General features: G+C 43.0%; 1 long non-coding RNA gene across 1 annotated transcript; it reads left to right on the top strand.

Annotated features, from left to right (window-relative positions):
* Positions 1-4,022: 4,022 nt before the first annotated feature.
* Positions 4,023-15,416, top strand: LOC135973355 (uncharacterized). Its single transcript, XR_010590159.1, has 2 exons — positions 4,023-12,045; positions 12,400-15,416. It is a non-coding gene; the product is annotated as an uncharacterized LOC135973355 (long non-coding RNA).
* The last annotated feature ends 5,821 nt before the right edge of the window (positions 15,417-21,237 follow it).

Genomic DNA, 21,237 nt, shown 5'->3' with positions numbered 1-21,237 from the left:
GTACAGTGTAAAGAGAGCCCAGGCTGGTGGGTCAGGGAGCTCAGTCGTACCCCAGTTCCAGCTGACACTCCTGGGGGAACCCATCACAGTTGTCTTTTCCTCCTCCTCTCCCTTTTCTGACAAACACAGAACCAACTAGAGGTGAGCTGAATAATCCAGATGCTGCTAAACAGTGGGGGAAGTTGATTACCCAAATATGTGGCTGAGGTAATTATCTGTCTGTCCACAGTTAAAAACTGTGAGTTTTATTTACTTTTCCAAAGAAAAATGGAGTCCATAAGAACACAAGAGTCACAGAAGATTCTCCAAGTAATCAAAGTTACTACCTTTATTACTTGGTGTACTGTGCTGTATTGCTTTTATGATATAGCAGTCATTTAAATGTGACTGAGAGAGACAACATCATGTCTAATCACACTGATCATAAAGTTCTCCTTCATCTTTGTGTGTAGAAATCGTTTTTTTCTTTTCTTTAAGAACTGCATCTAAACATATTCCCATAGAGCTGGTTAGTTGAGATGAAAAAATTCTGAAGTTTTTTTGTGTGGAAGAGTTCCCATTTATGTACGGTGCTTTTAGAATGATAATCTTCTTACTCTTCATGTTTTGTTTCAGAAAAGCTATAATATCATTGCCTTTTGGAAGTACATGACCAATCACATGAGCAAAATGAAAGGACCTTCTACCTAGTTTCTCTTGTATCACACTGGTCATGTCATGCTGCCCTGTTGAGCTGTCCACTGGTTTTCCCCATCTCCAATTCATCAAATTCTTTACTCGTCTACCCTTTTCTCTTAATGTGGGACACCCTGTCTCCTCTGCTCCAGCAGTGATGTCAGCCTTGATACCACATTTGTTCAATGCCACCTATGCATGGAATGCCATTCCTGTGCTGACCCGCAAAGCCACTACCTTCTCTGCATTCAGAGTGAGATGCCTACAAGAAATAGCTATGGGGCCTGGATCTCCAGCACCTTGCACTTTGTGCATTTAGAAGTATTGGGAGCATAAGCTTTCGTGGGTAAGAACCTCACTTCTTCAGATGCAAGTAGAAGAAGTGAGGTTCTTACCCACGAAAGCTTATGCTCCCAATACTTCTGTTAGTCTATAAGGTGCCACAGGACCCTCTGTTGCTTTTTACAGATTCAGACTAACATGGCTACCCCTCTGATACTTTGTGCATTTAGACACCCACTACTAGAAGGGCCTCTAAACTTAACTGGGAGTGTTCCAGTTGGGAAGATCTTGATTGCTGCAATCTAGCCTTGGAGACTACAACTCCCATGATGCCTCAGGAGAGAGAGAGAGAGACATGCCATGCCGTGAAAGAAACGCAGAAATTGGGCTTGTTTTTGGCTTAATTGGCTTGTGAGTTGCTTGTTGGCTAGTTTTTGCCTTGTAGCTTGTTGTAGCCTTTTGCTGCTTCTTTTTTTTTTTTTTTTTTTTTTTTTTTTTGATCAGTTCCCGGCAATCAGGGGCAAGGAGAAAGCAGCAGGAAGGGGAGAAGAGATTCAGGGGTGCACAACAGGCCCACCACAGTCACAGACTTCACACCGGGGTGGGGGTGGGGGAATCTAGTCACATAGAGTGTTGGGGTTCTTAGGGACTGGCTTGTTTTGGCCTTGTTTTGAAATGGGATTAGCTTGATTTTGGGCTTATTGTGAAAGTCGGGGTGTTTATTTACTGCATGAAGTTGGCAACTGTATCCAGGGGTTGCAGAGAGAGCATGCGGTGAGCTCCATCTTGGAGGAGAGCGGAGATTTGAGGGGCTCTGTCCAAGCCAGGAGCTGCTGCTGAGAGTCTACTGGGGCTTTGACCAAGCAGTGAGTCTCAGAGGAAGCTGTTGGGCTTCACTGGGAGCCAGGGCAGAAACTGTTGCTATGCCAGAACGCACTCAGGTGAGCCTGCAGTGAAGGCCATGTAAGTTATTGTTTGGGAAAGTCCTTGCAGGGGAAAGGGGACATCAAAGAGACCTTAAGGGGTTGCCTCAGTCTGAGAAGAGACCAAGGGGTCTTATCGTCTAACCAGAATCCAGGGTTACTGTCTTCTTGTTAAATCAACTTCCACCTTCAGAGGGCTTGTGGAGCTTGGAATGATCCAAAGTTAGAATTGCTCTGCCTCTTGTTGCCTAAGCTGGACTGTTTTACTGGGCCAACAGACTGCTGTCCCCAGCTTCAAGATCTTCAAGCGCACCCACTCAAGCAAGTGTTTAGAACTCTGTAATTCAGTAAAGTGTAAACTCAGGGGTGGGGTAATGGTGCCAGTGTAAATGCAAACTGGTTAAGTTTCATTTACTACTGTAAACTGCATTTGTTAATTGATTTAGTGATGTGTCCCCTACTGATTTATATTGGTTATGACATTTTTCAATTAAGCTCCATCTATTATATCATGTTTTTTTTTAAACTTGTTAAGTGAATATGTGTTAACTCTAAGTGTCTTGTGGTTGTATATTGAATTAGACCCATTGCATAAATTAGCTCAGGTTTATTCCTGGGGGCCCCCTAGGCCTCCAGTGGAGTGTGCACAGGGCCAGCCAGGTGGAGGCACTGCCAAGATTAATTTCTTTTATATAGAAAAGGACTGCAGCAGAGGGGTGGGTAGAGGATTCCCACCTATCCAACCTCACATCTAGGATACTCAGGATCTCCTTTACTGTCGACATCATCAGGCACCGAGCACCTAGGGGAGTGTTGCCTGCTCCTGAGTGACCCAAGAAGGAAAGTGTGTGTGGGTGTGGGATTACTTGTACTTCTTCACACCTGTGCATAAAATGCTAGCATTCTGATTTGCTGGTAATTTCCACTCACTTTGTACATGTGTAAATAACTACACAAGGTGTGAGGCAGTGAACAATCCGATCCAAAATATATTGTAAAACAACCATCCATGTTTTCTTTTGTTGAAAAATCAAGACATGAACCTATCACTACCTTAACTGCTTGTTTGTATATTATTTCCCTTTCACTTATCCAATGTCTGCTTTTAGATAGTAAACACTGTGGGACAAGAACTGTCTCTTCAAATATTATGTGCAGCACCTGGCACTTTTTGAACACTACTGTTGTATAAATAATAGTTTAAATCCCACCTAACAAGGTCGGCAAGTTGTGAACCTTAGCTGTTGGCATCCATTCTGTTTAAGAAAAATCTTTCTGAACTAAACAGGACTGTCATCGCACAATCCATTTCAGAGCTCTGCAAAGCCTGAATCCTTTTCTTTGCATCCATTGCTTGGTCTCCAGGATCAAACTTCTCCTTTCTTTACTTGCACTTTGGCACCAAAGGAGTCTTTATGTTGCTTCCTTGTGAATTCATTTTCCCAAGGCCCTAGAGTGATTGGTAATCTTATCAAATCTGTCTTCATGGGTGTTTGCTCTCACATGAATTATAATCAACAGGGAACCTGAGTTTTATTCAGGCTATCCAGCACCTGCTTGTCACTGCATTGGTTTTCTTTCCCAGGAAGTAGCATACCCAAACAGCTACAGACCAGATATACTTTCCTCTTCCTTTTTACTGTTAGCGTGTTACAGTTTTCTTTCAACAACTGACTGAGAATGCCCACAAAAAATCTGGAAGTAATTGCTAAATAACAGTTATTGAACCAAGCAGCAGTACAGTACCTACCACATGTAGCACCACTTAAAGTGAATAACCATATGACTTCACACTCCCGCAAAGAATGGTGCACTGATTCAGAAAAGAAATGGAACCTTCTGCCCACTCAACCATATCTAGAACTGAACTAAAAACAAATGTTTTGCAGATTTGGTTGGTAATTCTTAGCAGAAAAAACTTGAAGGGAGGATCCTTGAGAGGTATTTTTTTCCTTTCCTTTTATGCATGCTCCTTTACATGGTCCTGTTTTTCCTTCTTTAAATGGTAGCTGTGATACTGAATGCTTCCAGTCCCAGTCAGTCACCACAGGATGCAAACATTCAATGCAAAAAGAACAGGAGTACTTGTGGCACCTTAGAGACTAAGGTGCCACAAGTACTCCTGTTCTTTTTGCGGATACAGACTAACACGGCTGCTATTCAATGCAAACTTTTTCAGTTAATTTTCAGGCTGGGTAATCAGCCAGAAGTGGGTAATATTAGGTGCAAATGGCTAGTGGGTATTAGGATGGCAATTAGTGTCTTCTAGCATCCCGAGTCAGGGACTCAACCATTCCACTTGTGTAGTAGAGGTCATGGCTTTTTCATCCGTTCTTTTCCTTTCCTTTTAATTCCCTAAATCCCATAATCCAGCAATGCATTATGCAGCACAGACCAGGAAGGTGGGCTGTAGTAAATGCTGCTTTATGGATCAAGCAGTAGGAAGTGCTATACTCTTCCCCCTGAGACTGACGGCTTTACATCAATCAGCATACTGACAATGACAGCCTTGAGTTTGCTTCTGAAGTTACCGGTAGCATAACTGTGTGGCAAATCATTATCCAGCATTCATTTTTTTTAAAGAACATACGTAATTTGAACACTGAAGCACAATATGGCCATTTTGTCTGACTTTGAGAACCTTTCTCCTTGATCACCTCTTTATGTGTAACAGGGAAGAGACAGAATGTATTTTGTACTTTTTGAGTCAAGTGAATAATCTCACCTGCTATAAATAGTGCATGTGATTTTTTGTGACACAAGACCAAGATTTGCACATAAATATAAATGGAATATAAGAAATATCAGTCTAACTTTATCTGCAAAACAAAGTTACATCAATTGCACTCAGTATCATGTAAAACCAAAATCAGCGGACAAACATATTTAGGGATATGGTATGAATTACGCTGCAACAATTTTGTAAGCCTTCAGTCTGCTTTTAACATGTTTTGGGCATTGTGCAAGGAGATCGAGAAATACTATGTTCTCTATTCTATCTGGAGTTTTCATACAATTCATTTAGCAGCTAATCCTGCAATGAGCTCTGCATGCGCAAACCCCTGTTCTTGCATGCATCTCATTGCAGAATCATATCTTATAGAGGTAAGGAGGACCAACAGCACAAGGGGCTGTGTTTACCTTCGGTATACCAATCTGGGATAAAATCCTGTTTCCAGTTACATCAATGGTAAAGTTCCTATTGATTGCAGTGGGGCTAGGATTTCATCCCTGCTTTTGGGGTTCTGTTTCTCCGTGACTATATTATGGTAATTAGTCACGGCCCTTAGTAGGGACAAATCTGCTCCAATCTCCCTGGTATGCAAGGGGAGTTTGCAAGCTGCATCATCTTTTAGGGTTGTGTTCAGCTAGCTCCACGGTTTAGGGTATATTGGTACCCTATTGGTAGTCAGTTAGCTCTATACATGAATAGGGCCCTGGGGATGATCTCTCCTGGTCCTTGTTTGTGGTTCACAGACAAGAAAGGTTCCTGGGCTCTCTCCCCCAACCATCTATGCCAGGACCAGAAACAGCCTGGCCTTTTCTATTTTAATCATTTTGATTTTAAAACATCTGTGTCTCTTCTAACCCTATTTCCCCATATTTTTCTATTTTTCTCTTCAGATTACACTGCTGTGCTCCTGAACATCTCTAGTTATGTGTGATTCTTTAGGTATCATCCTCTTTTCATAAGCAGAGATGCATGCTTAGATGTGAACAAAGAGAATTATCCAAAGAACATCCACACATGAAAAATGTTAAGTGTAACTTTTTTCATTCTTTCATTCAATTCGTTTTTCAAATGTAATTAGCATGTCTGTGACTGATGGCCCATCTCAAAATCTACACGTCCATAGGACAGCATGATGTTCCCAATAATGTTACAAATTATTTCAGTTGGATGTTTTCCTTCAACTTTTTCAAGGCATTATTTCAGTATCATCATTTCCAGTTGACAGTATCCTTTTAAAAAATAATGACCCAGATTAATCCCTCTGCTGGCACAGGTGCTGGTGCGAGGTGAGAGGGAGAGGTAGTTTGCTTCTCCTCTATTCAGAGGCTGTGGGTTGCTGGCCAATAAAAGTGCAACTTTTATTCATGTTTTTTTTCATTCAATTCATTCTTCAAGTGTAAAGTGATTATGGCGCAATTGTTTAGAGCAGCGGTTCTCAAACTGTGGGTTGTGACCCCATTTTAATGGGGTCGCCAGGGCTGGCGTTAGATTTGCTGGGGTCTGGGGCAGAAGCCAAAGCCCGAGCCCCACCCCCCCGGGGCTGAAGTTGAAGCCCAAGCCTCACTGCCCAGGGTCTAAGCCAAATCCCAAGGGCTTCAGCCTTGGGCAGCGGGGCTCAGATTACAGGCTCTTTGCCTGGGGCTGAAGCCTTGGTCTTTGGTCCCTCCATCTGGGATGGCAGGGCTCGGGTGGGCTGAGTATCGTGTAGTAATTTTTGTGGTCAGAAGGAGGAACCCCTGGTTTAGACCACCCAGATGTCAATCTTCTTGGGATTTGTTTGCAGTAGATTAGTGGGCTAAAATCTGATTATCATAAAGATAACCTATCTCTCCATGAGCTGCCAAGCACTCCACAAGGATGGTGCAGCTACCTGCACCTGGGGTTGAATGGAATCTCAGGAGTAGAAGGCAGAGTGTTTGTAGTGATGAAACTCCAGCTGGTAACTGTTCAGATCAAAGTGCAAGACCTACTTAGTTGCTAAAGCCTTCACCCAAAAATGGCTTCTTTCTCAGGCCCAGATCATGACTGAAGGGTTCAGGGGAAAAACAAAGGAATAAGAAGAGAAGAAAAAAGTGATGTATTGAGAGGTGGAGCATTATGGTTGGTTTGTACATCAGAAGGTACTACCTTTATATTTCTGTTCTGCCATGCCATGGTGATAAGTAGTTTAGAAATACAATGATGGAGAGAGATTCTTCCTAACCTCCCTCTTCCCAAGCATAAGACTCCCTCTTCCCAAGCATAAGGGAAGGTGCCTCCAGGAAACAGTTCCCTATACGCCTGAAAACACCCTTGAAGAGCTATGTCTCAGTGATCCTAACTCTGACTTAGGCCTTGTCTACGCTACGCGTGAAAGTCGAGCTAAACTACGCAATTTGAGTTACGTTAATAGCATAACTCAAGTCGACATAGCTTAAATCTACTTACCGTGAGGCACACACTACACAAGGTTGACAGGAGACATTCTCCCATCAACTCCCCTTACTCCTCTTATTGTGGTGGAGTACAGGAGTTGATGGGAGAGTGATCTGTGGTTGATTTAGTGGGTCCTCACTAGACCTGCTAAATTGACCGCTGATGCATCGATCACCACCCCCGGTAGACAAGCCCTAAAGAGGCCTGGAAATGTCTCTCTTTGCAGTTGTCTGTCAACATTGCTCCATGCCTCAGCCAGAAGGGATCACTTCTTTTGAAATAAATGGTAGCTCTGCCTGCCTACAGATTGCACGGTTTTGCATTCCAAGGACTCTGAGCATTTGTTGTTTTAACTGTCTTTATGACAAAAAAACAAAGATCTGATTTAAAGGTAAAGTATCAGAAAGTTTCAGGTATATATTCTAATGTTTGTAAGACTGTTGGTTGACAGAGAAAAGTTAGGCCTTACCTCTTTGTTTTCTCACATTAATGCCTTTTATACATAGGAAAAATTAATATGTATCTGTCCCTTTCTTTATACATTAGCGCAAAGCCAATAGATTTGTTCAGAGTTTTTCATTTTATATATAGTGATACTGAATGAATAGAAAGATAGCAATTTGTTAAGGAATGCTTTCCTTGACCTTCTGAAAAGTAATATAAATGACTTCCCTGCCTTATTTTACAGAATAGAAATAATAGCACATTGTTTTGTTATATATATTGATAAGTGTTATTTATGGCTTATTTCCATTTACCTCCATGTGAGTATGAGAACAAGAAAATAAGGAAAGGCTACTGTGCGTTCAAGTTTTGACCCTTTTAATACACCCTGGAGAACATCTGATTGTTTCTTGATGAATCCCAAGGCTCATTTGTGGAAAAAGCTTGTTGTTTTGTAAAGGAGACCATCCACATTTTATTCAAACTCCTTGTAACTGAATTATAGGATGGATATAATAAACTGGAGACAATCACTAATTCTTAATCAAACAGGGTGCATTTACCTCACATGCAAGCTATGATGAGTCCTTGAGAAATAGATGGCACACGTTCATTTGTTGTAATGTACCCAGAGCAATTATTTCACCTGCTCTCTGTACTTGTAAATTGCCAGCTGCAACGGGGGATGAGAGAGAGAATGAACAACACATGATATATGTGAGTTATGTGGCTTAATGCAATATTGGAAGGCACGCAGATCCTATAGGAGTGAGAGTAGTATTAGAACCTATATAGGAGAGACTAGAATTAAAGTCCATTTTATGCTTGCCATTTATCTTGCTGCTTCTTGCCATGACTGAGTGAAACACCTTTTCAAGATGCTTTTGGTCTAAAATGAACAAAATGTACTGTACAGTACTTCCCTGATGCCTCAATGCTATATTTCTGTTTTGGTGAAATGTTTGGGACATCTAATTGCCTTTGCTACTGTTGCATTTCTTGTGTGTGTGTTTTGTCAAGGTGTCCAACTCATTATCCTTAAGGGGCTTTGCATCTTCTGTAGTTATGTAAGGCCTAATCCTGCTCCACTGAAGTCAATGGAAGCTTTACTATTAACTTCAATGGGAGCAAACTTTGCATAAGTGTAAATGTACTGCACAAGATGCAAAGTAGTGTAGACTGTCAGGCCCAAGGTGTTCTTACATGCCACTGAAGGTATCTTTACGTCACCTAAAGCTGAGCCTCTGCTTTTTAGTTTTTGCTGATTTTTTTTGAGGTTACGTAAGAGTTGTAATTGGTTGACATTTTGTTTAGTCTGCAAAAAGTATTACATTCAAGCATCTCTTTAGTGCTTCTTGTAATGCATCTTGATTACTTTTGGTAACTCAAAGTAATATTTAATAACTGTTAGTTTTCTTTTAGAGAGTTCTTATCAACGAAACAAGACTTCTTACAGCTACATGGATAATTAACTTGAAGCTTCTCTGTCTCTTGGGGGACATCAGCTATGTAAATAAGGAACTGAAATCTTAACAAGACATGCTAGGGAATCGCAACAAGTTTCATTACACTAAAATACTCAGATTAAAATCCTAAATGTTTTAATATATTGTTATAAATGAACGCATTTTTACAGAGCAAAAATGTGTTTTCTGTTTTGCTATGTAAGAGCTAAGAAATATGTACATTTTAATTTTTGGAAAGATGGAGGTGAAATTCCGAACTAGTATCTAAAAAGTAAGCTACCCTTTGGGAAACATTATAGATTACAGTGAGTTCTGTTTTCTTCTGTAAGAATTCTTAAGATATAAGCTTATACTAAAGCTAAATGAATTATTTGCATTGGTCTTCATGGCAGAGGATGTGAGGGAGATTCCCAAACCTGAGCCATTCTTTTTAGGTGACAAATCTGAGGAGCTGTCCAAGATTTAGGTGTGATTAGAGGAGGTTTTGGAACAAATTGATAAACTAAACAGTAAAAGTCACCAGGACCAGATGGTATTCATCCAAGAGTTCTGAAGGTCAAATGTGAAATTGCAAAACTACTAACTGTGATATGTAATCTATCATTTAAATCTGCTTCTGTACCAGATGATTGGAGGATAGCTAATGTGATGCCAATTTTTTAAAAAGGCTCCAGAGGTGATCCCGGAAACTACAGGCCAGTAAACCTAACTTCAGTACCAGGCAAACTAGTTGAAACTATAGTAAAGAACAGAATTATCAGATACATAGATGAATGTGATTTGTTGGGGAAGAGTCAACATGGTTTTTGTAAAGGGAAATCATGCCTCACCAATCTACTAGAATTCTTTGAGGGGGGTCAACCAGCATGTGGACATGGGTGATCCAGTGGATGTAGTGTACTTAGATTTTCAGAAAGCTTTTGACAAGTTCCCTCACCACAGGCTCTTAAGCAAAGTAAGCTGTCATGGGATAAAAGGGAAGGTCCTCTCATGGGTGTACCTATTGGGTTCTGGGAAGCGGGCGGGCAAAAGCCTGCCCACTGCTGAAGGACACCCCCGCCCCCAGCCTAAGGGGAGGATCTACAGGACCTGAAACCCAACTGATTTCGGGGGACAACTAATGAAATAACAGGGACAGGAGTGTGGTCAGAGAGTCAATAGAAGGGAAACTGATGGGGACACCGAGCAGAGAACCCTGGACAGTGCCCACTGATCCTCAAAGGCATCAAGGGAGCCAGTGGACGCCACCCAGAGGAACTCTGCCCGGATACGTGAACGGACAGATGATCGGAAACAGGCCCCAGTCTCCATCAGCCAACCTCCTCTCCCTGGTTTTATAGATGGCCGTTTTAGCCAGGGCCAGGAGGAGGTTGACCAAGAGGTCCCGTGACTTTGTGGGGCCATGGATAGGGAGTGCATAGAGAAGGAAGTGAGGGGAAAAGTGCAGCCAGAAACGTAACAGAATATTCATGAGGAGCCGGTATAGGGGCTGCAACCTGGCGCACTCCAAGTAAACGTGCGCCAGGGTCTCCCTCATGCCACAGAAGGGCAGGGGTCTGGAACAGGGTAAACCGTGCCAAATACAAGCCCGTGCTCACGGCCCCGTGAAGGAGCCGCCAGCTGATATCCCCGGCAGGCCTCGGGACCAGGGTGGAGTATAGGCTGACCCACCGGGGCTTCTCACCCTCTAGAGGTGGCAGAAGGTCCCGCCACTTTGTGTCAGGGCGGGACATGAGGGTGAGGAAGTGAAGGGTGTGGAGCACGAGCATGTATAGGTGTTTCCTTGGCGTGGTTTGGAAGTGGACTGGCTGCAGATCATGCAGCCGGCTCACAGAGAAGGGGCGGGGGGGTCGGTTGGGTCCATGGGGCAGGGGCCCGATGAAAAGGTCCGGAGGGCCTGGGGTGGAGGGTGGGCAGGGCATGCCCTCTCGCAGGACCCAGTCGAGATAGGCCCGAGCAGTGGGCGGCAAAGCGGCCCTCACCTCCTGAAGTATGCACCGGGGAGTACAAAGCCTGGAGAGCCCCGTATGCCGAGCAAGCATCAGGGGATCCAGCCAGTCTCCCCGGTCGTAATCCAGGAGGTCTCCGACCCTGGTGACTTCTGCCAGGACCAACCACTGGCGCACCAAAGGGGACTCTGTCACCTGCATACGGAGCTGGGGATTGTGTAACAGGGGCTCCGCGAGGAGTTCTGTCCCCCGGTGGCCACCACGGACCTGGTCGCTGAGAACAGTTTCCAGGTCTGGAGGAGGTCCTGGTAGAAGACCGGCAGCCTGGAGAGGTCTCGCGGAAGACCTCTCGGATCAAGATAAAGGAACTGCCGGTCGTATCGGAGCCCTCGGAAGCGGCGCAGGAAGGCGTGCATCAGTACTCTCCACGCTGGACTACCTGCACCATAAAGGAGCCTCTGCAGGGCCTGGAGGCGGAAGACATGGACCTGAGTGCGTAGGCATGGGTGTAGCGGGATAGTTACTCCGCTCCTGGGGAAAAGTGGTAGGCTGATTGGGGTGGTGGCCATAGCTGTGGCCACACCCAATCAGGCCATAGCTGGCCCTGATATAAGGGCTAAGGGAGGAGCTGGGTCAGTCTCACTCCAGCCTTGGAGTGGGAAGGATCTAGCTGCCTGGGAGCACAGGTACCTCAAGCAGAGCAGTGCTGGGGAAGGGCAGGCAGAGCTGGGGAGCTCAGGTCAGGCGAGTCCCCAGGCTGAAGGCATTGCTGAAGGCCAAAGGGGCTGCAGAGAGACAGCGGGGCCTAGAAAGGCAACAGGTCCAACCCCCTTGCCAGTGATGAGTGGCCATTATAGACTGCAGTCTCCCCAGTGAGTGGGGGTTAGATGATGACTGGCAGTATCCACTGAGGCAAGGTGGGCATAGAGGGTTGGGGGGGTTTTCTCTGGGAGGGGAGACCCAGAGTATGGAGGTACTGCTGGGAGAAGAACCGCAAGGTAAAGGGCACTGGGATCCTGGAGGAACACGGGACCTGAGGCAAGCAAGACACCGGCCAGCAGGGGGCGCTCCAAGGCTGAAATTGAGCTAATTCCCAGATGACCAGCAGGAGGTGCCATGGCAGTGAGTGCTCAACTTGCTACAATAGGAAACAAAAGGTAGGAATAAATGGTCAGTTTTCAGAAAGAAGAACGGTACAAGCGGCTCTTCAGAAGTTAATATGCAGCTCCTTGTACAGGCACCGACTCCAGGGCTGGAGCTACAGGCGCCAACTTTCCAATGTGCCGGGGGGTGCTTACTGCTTAACTCCTGGCTCTGCCTCAGGCCCTGCCCACTCCCCTGAGCCTGAAGTGCCCTCGCTCCTCCCTCTTCCCACCCAGAGCCTCCTGATCAGCAGGGCTACCGGTGGGTGGGAGGCGCTGGGGGTGAGGTGGGGGAGCTCCTGGGGGGCTGCTGATGTATTACTGTGGCTCTTTGGCAATGTACATTGGTAAATTCTGACTCCTTCTCAGGCTCAGGTTGGCCATCCCTGCTATACTGAGAGTTTGCATTGGAGACCTCTGTAATTGTGTAACTCACCAAACAGGAAAGAAGCATTAGTTAATGTAAAGTGCTGGTCCTGCACACAAGAAGGCACATCGAAACCAAAGGAGCCACTGTGAAACATCAAAGGACAAAGACTTACTTGATTGCTCCTCGCTACACCCATGAAGAGGAGACAGGCGCTGACACTTGTACCATCAGTTTGAACTCTGGGGGAAGGGAATAAATATCTCTGATTGGAAGGAACTACATTGCTATGCTGCTTGGAATTTGGAGAGACAATATTTCTAAGAATAAGCAAGGGATCCCTGAGCTGCTTAGCTAGGATAAGCCCTAAAGGATATCTAGAGCTTGCATATTACAGCAGCTTCTATAGCCTTTTGAAACCTAAGACAGTAACTCTTTTGAATGTGTATGTTTCCTTGCTTTAACCTTGTAAATAACTCTCATTTCTTTTTCTTAATAAAACTTTAGTTAGTTTATTATAAGATTGGCTACAAGCATTGCCTATGGTAAGAGATCTAAGGTACAATTGACCTGGGGTAAGTGACTGGTCCTTTGAGACTGTGAGTATCCTAAATATTGTTGTGATTTTTGGTGTAAAGTAACCACCTATCAGAAAGAAAAGCTTGCCTGGGTGGCAATATAGACCAGAGCACTCCAGGGGACTATCTGTGACTCCATGTTAAGGATGTTATAGTGCAGGGGTTGGCAACCTTTCAGAAGTGGTGTGCTGAGTCTTCATTTATTCACTCTAATTTAAGGTTCCACGTGCCAGTAATACATTTTAACGTTTTTAGACGGTCTCTTTCTATAAGTCTATAATATATAACTAAACTAGTGTTGTATGTAAAGTATATAGTTTTAAAAATGTTTAAGAAGCTTTATTTAAAATTAAATTAAAATGCAGAGCCCCTCCAGACTGGTGGCCAGGACCCAGGCAGTGTGAGTGCCGCTGAAAATCAGCTCGCGTGCCACCTTCAGCACACATGCCATCGGTTGCCTACCCCTGTTATAGTGCTTGAGGAGTTCACTTTGTTGGTGACCTCTAAGTATAGAAGTCACAACCAGTTTGGGTTTTGTGCCGAGATTGGCAATCAAGGTCATGAGCCACTCTAGACAGCTTGATGCAAGTATGTAATTTAAGCACATGAATAACACTCTTCACTTCAGTGGGGCTACTCATGTACTTAAACTTATCCATTTCCTCAAGTGCTTTGCTGGATCAGGGCCTAAAGAAGGAAGGATATAATGTCCTCTAGTAGCTAGCTTTGCTCTCCCATGCGCCAAATCTGCTGATTCATCATCACTATTTAAGTCACCAGGGGAGTGCACAATGCAGCGGCAGTTAAAATTCACAGGGGTTTGCATGAAGCTATTGTTTTGTTTTGCTTCACCTGAATTTGCACCTTGGGTTCAAAACAACACAAAAATTCAAAGTGAAATTCAGTCAGTTTTCACTGGGTTTCGCACTGAAACCTTGGGTATCACAATACTACAATTCAGTCTAGGTTCACTCCAACCACATATCCCTGGAAAGGATGCGAATCATTTGACAAACATGGACTATATTTAAAGACTTAACAAAGCCCTTTACCAGTTTTGCCTTGCTTCTGGTTTTATTCCAAATACCTCACATAGCTCTTCTTAGAACCCTGAATGGATTGAGGAGAGTATAAGTTGTCCTTAGATACTTTTATATTAAAGTAGCACGATTCTCCCATCTGTTGTGTGAGCAACTCCCACTAAAGTCAATGGGAAGAAGGAACGCTCAGCTGATGAGGTCTTGGGGCCCTTCTGTTTGGAGGAACATATTGAAGATTGTTGCCTTGTTTGTTAATAAATGGATATTGTCATCCTGAAAATGAAATGCCTATTTATGGCTGACTCCCCATAAGTTTTCATCTATGCACTTTTTAGAAGCATAAAGTGAGGTTAAGGTAATTGCTTGCAGTAGGGTTGGGAATTCATGAACTGGAAAAACGTGACTGTGGCTCATAAATTGCTTTCTGTGTTACTAATTTCAAGACATTCTCCCAGTAAAAGGTGAATAAATTCATTTACATGATTTGCGAATTGTGCCATTGGAGCTCAAGAGTAAAGAATTGTATATTGTGTATTAACGCCAATGCTAAAAATAGATTGAAATATAATTGAAATGCAAGAAGGAACATTTATGTTCTGCACCATTCAGTTAAAGCTGTACTCACTAAATTAACAAAACAAAAAACAAAAAAAAAACCACCCACCTTAACAAATAGATTAGGTAAATTGTGAGAAGCCCAAACATTTATGGTTTGTTCTCCAATGCATTTTGCTTGTAAAAGTGGAAGAAAAAAAAGCTAGCTCTCCCTTATTTTTTCTATCTTCTGTATTTTGGTGACTTGCTTATGTTTTGTAAAATACATTCCCAATATTCATTGTTCAATCAAACAGACTGTTCTAACACAATATGACTTTTAACCGTGGATATTTTCTGTAAGTCTGGTTTCAGAGCTTGTTTTTTTGTGAGAACACACTATCTTTGATTTAATTTTTTCCGACACTGTGCCCACTGCACGGTAGAAAAAAAAGTGTAATTGTAGTTTTGTCCTTTACAGCACAGGACAAATAAATGTCAAAATCAAATGGTGGTGTCCCCCAAGGGAAAATATACTTCAGTTATGAAATATTCTTACTCAGTTCCCATTGCTATTCCTATGAACACCTAGGTGAAGCTGCCTCAGGACCTAATCAGATGCTACTCATTTGCATATAATAAAAATTGTGCAATGAGGTTTTAGAGCAACTATGAGGACTAGTGCATAATGTCTCTTTAAAATCGTCTGGTGTAAAACTAGTGCTGCTTTGGCTCTCGATAAATGGTTGCCAGCTCTTGAACAGAATAGTTTGACAAGACCTGGTATGAAATGAGCATCTGTTTTTATTGTTGGCATTTTAATTGTCAGTTTAACTCTGTGTTTAATAAACATGTTTTAAAGTGGCACAGTGCTGTTTCCTGTTCTGTTTCTTGGAAATGCTGTGATATTGATAAAGTGTCAGACTCTTACTTGGGAATGACGATAACAATCAACTTTACAAAGGAATCATTAAGGAAGCTTTAAGAGGAGACTGATGGAGGGAAAAGGCCATTCTTGGGCTTTATTAGCCATCTTAATTGCATTGTTACTCAGAGCAAGGGAAAACTAATCACCCTTGGTTCATAAATGTGTTTTGCACCTTTGTGGAAACAGTGGATTTAAAGTTTGGGATTTTCCCCCCTTTTAAACCAAGAGATCTATTGAAGAAGCTGCTAAGGATTCAGAATGAGAGCAAACTCATTGCCCTTCATTAGGACGATTAATTTGCTGTCCTCAGCAAGTTATATCTGCTTCCGAAACATTTTAGCTTTAGCTTTTTGGTGCATGCATGGACGGATGCCACATATGGTCTCCAACCATATCACTCCAAACCTCAAATCCTTTCACTGGATTCCTATCTATTGCCACATCAAATTCCATCTCCCCACCCTCCTTTTCAGGCTGATGCAGAATCTTGTCCTGGTCTACATGTGCTGCTCAGGTATCAATATTGCACTCAGATGATGCTATGGTGGCAGGTACACAGTATCCAGCCATGTCCTGACTGCTCTCATTTCTTTCTCTTCCAGATCATGTGTGGTATACTCTTCTTCTCTTGTGGATGTTAACCTTTTCCCAGGCTTAGCCTCATGACCCTATACTAGGTACAGCCTCACACTTCTTGTCTGCCAGGCAGCTCTCTTTTCTTTTCACATCCCTCCTAACAAATTATTTCCCCATGAAAACTTCCTACCCTACTGTGCACTTTCCCCAGTCCAAGCTATTGCCCTATATTTACTTTTTAACTAAGTTGGACTGCAAGAACTTTGGAGCAGATCTAAATGTGTGAGCGTACTGCATTAAGATGTAGGATTGAGGCGATAACCCATCAGCCCTTTCAGAAATCTAATTGCACTCTTTGCATTTCCTGTTTGATCGCTATATATGCAGCACCTCCTGTCTTGGCCTGAACTTGGTTACTATTGCCTCAGACGGGATGTTGCTGAGGAAGTCTTCTGTGTGGCAGCTGTATCTAATTATCAAATTCCTACAGAGCATTCAAGTATCTTGCATGACATACACATATTTACCCCCTATTCCCTTAGCCCCACCCCTGTTCGTATCTATCTGCAGTATTGATTCAAAAATACATGAGGACTTGGACCACACTCTCTCTTACCTACTGCAGTGCTGTTGTGTCTTTGTCCCTTACTGCTTACCATACTGGTACACTGCCAGCCTGGGGCATTCTGCAGCAAATGATGGAGGAGGGAGGGGAAGAGAGAGAGTTATAAGGAGAGAAGAGGCTGGAGTGGGCCTGGAGCTGCCTATAGTTATTTCCCAATGGGCAACTGACCCTTGGGAAAATGGGTAGAATGGAGTGGAAGCTGTGATGGTTCTTGGGGCATCCAGAACAGTGAGTAATTTTGTTACTCCCTGTCTCCAGCATGAAGGAGTCTTGCCTGTGACTGACTGGGTGTCAGCTCCCTGACACCACCAGCCTTTCAGCCACTTAAGCACTCGCCTCTGGGCTATGCCAGCCCTGTCTTCACCTTGCACCCCAGTCCACAAGTCCTTTGAATCGGTCCCCTGGGCTATCCAGCCCCTGACACTGGGTATTCACAGAAGTCCCTGATCCTTGCCCCTGAAGAACCAATATACCTCCGTTTATCTGATTTTCCTTAAACCATCACTCTTGTATGGCATACAGCACTTATAATTAAACAAAAGTAGGTCTATTTAAGAAATAAGAACCATTTCACTAGAAACAAGAAAGAGAGTGGGGAAAACAAATGATTACAATATAAAACAAAATCATAAAACGCCCACCCCCAAAGATCAGCCTGTCTGTTGAGAGCTGACTGGCTTCATCAGAACCAGGATCCAGTTTTTTATGAGAACAACTTGTGCCTCAAGATATCTCCTCTGTGAAACGATTCAGAAGACCTCTTCCTCTTCTGTTTTACTGAAATATTCTTTTGTTTCTATCCATAGACAGGGGGTTTGTAAAGTTCCTCTTCTTTTACCTTTAAGTGGTTTTGATTGTTTGCATTGCCTCTGATGGCTTTCTATTGAAAATCTTGGAATTGAGCAAGGCTGAACGACTGAGCCTTGCATTGCATCACCAGCTAAACGGGTGGGGAGACAACTCCCTCCTTCCTGAATGGGCCATTACTGAGACATATTATCCCCTGGTGACTAATTTTTACTACAATTCCATAAAGGATACTTTCAATATAAGTGCGTTATTCCTTAAATGTTAGCCATACATACATCTCGCAATGATTATGACTCTTGACAAGTTATGAGCTTTTCAAGCTTACGTTATTCTTTAGGGATAAATATCCTGTAAGACGTGTTTAGTGTAGTGAGTTTGTGAGGTCTGAGGTGAGAGTTGTTTGCAAAGAACAACGTTGCCTAGGAGCCTTTGTGTCACAGAAGCAGACGTAGATTTATGCAGAAACAATGGCAGGAGGAAGATGGAGTGTGGGTGATGATGAATATGGGAAGGAAGCAGGCATGTGAAGAGCCAATAGCCCAGGGGTTAGGTCACTCACCTATGATGTGAGAGTCTCTGCCTAACTGGGAGCATGGATTTAAACCTACATCTCCCAGGTGAGCCAGTTAACTAGTAGGCTATTGGCTATTTTGGCATAGATCGCTCTTCCTCTTTCTGAAATTCCATCCTGGGCCTATGAAATCTTTTCTGATGAAAGTTTTGTGTAAGCAGATATTTGCCCGCAAAAGGTTTCAGTTTTTGATTAATTAGCATTTTGCAGTGAAAGACAGTATTGTTGAAAAATTCCCAACCAACTCTAATTATAATGCATACGCTCAAAGAGGCCTTTTGAGCTGTAAATTATGCTTTAAGGCAGTGGTGTCAAAAACCCAGCCTATGGGCTAAATTGGCCCACTTCTTTTATATATAAAAGTATGCTATAAATCTGAAAATGCACATATGCTTGTGTTCATTTCAATATTTCCATGCCAGAGCAGCTGCAAAGTATGCTAATATGTGGAGAGCTACATCTATGGGACTTTGGAAGGTTATTATTTCCTTATTCATTGGAGAATGTATATCATATGGAGGTGAAAAATCTTTCTCTTTGGAAAGGTGTATGTTCTGACAATACCCCATCGGACAATCCATGGAATGTTTGGAAATCATTTAAGGGCCTTCTCTTAAAACCATGGAAACATTAGTAGGCCATTGGTGGTAGCAGCAGGCTCAAGCTGGATTCGTCTTTTAGCTCTGTCAGTTATCCCCCTAGGTTGACAGCAGATCAAATATGTCTTGGCTGCGGACATCTACAGTGTGATGAAATCAAAGCCTGAGCGTTGAAGGAGACAACATTTATTTCCTGAGGTTCATCAATATATATTGTTCGTGAGCTTGACGTCTAACTGTGGTACTTAACTGCCCCCCAATTATCACAGTAGCTGAGCACCTCACAGTCTTTAATGTGCTTATCCTCACAACACCCCTGTGAGATAGGGAAGTGCTATTTTCAGATAGTAAACAGGTACCGAAAGACTAAGAGAGCCACCCAAAGTCTCACAGAAAGCCTGTGTCAGATCTGGGAATTGAGCCCAGATCTTCTAAGATCCAGTTTAGTGCTCTCATCCTTCCTCTATAAAATGCTCCATATCTTCTAAACAAGTATTTTCTTTCATTTTATTTTTTTTAAAGGAACTGGACATAAACTGGCAGAATCCTGACAAGGATATTGGTCCTTTACTAGATGGAAATGGTAGAATTATCAATAATAATACAGAAAAAGGCAGAAGTGTTCAATAAATATTTCTGTTCTGTATTTGGGGAAAAAACAGATCATATATCAAAATGATGATGACAATACTCTTTCCATTTCACTAGTATCTCAGGAGGATGTTAAACAGTGTATACTAAAGTTAGACATTTTTAAATCAGCAGGTCCAGATAACTACATCCATGAGTTTTAAAAGAACTGACTGAGGTGCTTGGTGGACCTGAATGTTGATTTTCAATAAGTCTTGGAACACTGGGGAAGTTCCAGAAGACTAGAAGAAAGCTACTGTTGTGTACATATTTAAAAAGGGTGAATAGGACGACCCAGGTAATTATAAGCCTGTCAGTCTAAAGTTGGTCCCATGGAAGATAATGGAGCAACCTCAGCTGGTGTAAACTGTCACAATTCCGTTGACTTCAACAGCGATGACAATGTACAGTAGCTGAGGATCTGCCCCTAAGCATTTAGACCAGTGGTGTCAACCTGCAGCCCATGGGCTGCATGTGGCCCATCAGGATAATCTGCTGGCAGGCCACGAGACAGTTTATTACATTGACCGTCTGCGGGCATGGCCGCCCGCACCTCCCAGTGGCCGCGGTTCGCCGTTCCCAGCAAATGGGAGCTGCAGGAAGGTTGCCCACCACTGATTTAGACTCTGACCTAGAACAAAAACCATCTCTCTACAATCCACATTTTTTCTGATTAAATTATACTGCTTTCTATTATGTAGTATGTGAGACTTTTAAATAGTTAAAAAAGTAGATATAAAATAATAATGCTAATTTAAAGTCTTGAATGAGCTGGAAAAATCATTAGGATACAAATTTTTTGTATCGTTACAAACTCTTTGCACCATTGCATACATATTAATTTATATGGCAATGCAGTTTGTCACTGATTGCAAAAATTGCACTTTAAAATGCAACTAGCTTCTTATTCAAGTTTTTTGTTTGGTCACAACTTTAAGTGAGGCTCTTATTCACAATTGATGCTAACTGGTACCCCTTGTCAGCAGTCTCAGCAAACAGGCCAGTGAATGGGTATGAAAAGTGAACTATCCTTTCACCCTTAAAGGATCTCATCTGGCCTGTTATTGGTGAGGCCATATGGAAGATTTCCCAGTTTTGGGAACAGAGAACTGAAAGTCTGCCACTTTTCAGAAGCTAATAATTGCAAGAGAAGTTTTTTTAAATTGCTTAAAACAGTATGAATAAAATATATCTGCTACTCTGGCAGTCTATGAAATTCAAACTCAGTCTCATATTACAGACTCAGTTCCTTGCTCACAGGCCATTAGAGACTGGGAACACTCATGCTACTCTCTAGTGACCCTCTCTGGCCATCACTGATGGGTTCTAGAGGGATCTATGTCCAGCTCTCCTCACCAGAGACATGGTCAGCCTCACTTGGTGTGCTTGACGACTTGGGATTGCAAAAGAAGAGAGACTGAAGGGATTGAGGACAGTCCAGCACTCAGCTACCATGGTGATGGGACATGGTATAAAACCTACATAGATCAATTCCACTTCTGGAAAAATATTTTTTTAAAAAATATTAATATTGGATCATTCTAGAAGATATTGATTATAAATAAGCACCTGCAGGTATACTAATATCCAATTCCGTGGATGGAATGTGACATCATCTGAGGCAAGTGCAGGTAACAGCAAATAGCCCAAGCAACCAGAGTGTAGCAGACCTCACATTCCTTTCATTAGTCCGCAGAGTTGCCCTAGCCTTAGGGTTACAATAGCCTCTCCAGTCCTGCATTCCTATTCCATTGGGATGGGGGTGGAATTTGCTAGCGGATCCCCACAGTTGTGGATCCACCAGTCCTGTTTATTCTTTGTCTCCATGGCAGCACTGTAGAGTAATTTCAGAGCTGGCCTTTGTACCTGTGTGGGCTTTTAGCATCATATCCACATTAGTTCCACTGCAGGCAGGCCTGTCCACAACTGTGGAGGCAGGGACCGGACTT

Source organism: Chrysemys picta, chromosome 1 (assembly GCF_011386835.1).
Source record: "Chrysemys picta bellii isolate R12L10 chromosome 1, ASM1138683v2, whole genome shotgun sequence".
Classification (NCBI taxonomy): domain Eukaryota; kingdom Metazoa; phylum Chordata; order Testudines; family Emydidae; genus Chrysemys; species Chrysemys picta.
Note: the sequence above shows the minus strand (reverse complement) of the source record. Positions and strands in the feature narration are given on the sequence as shown.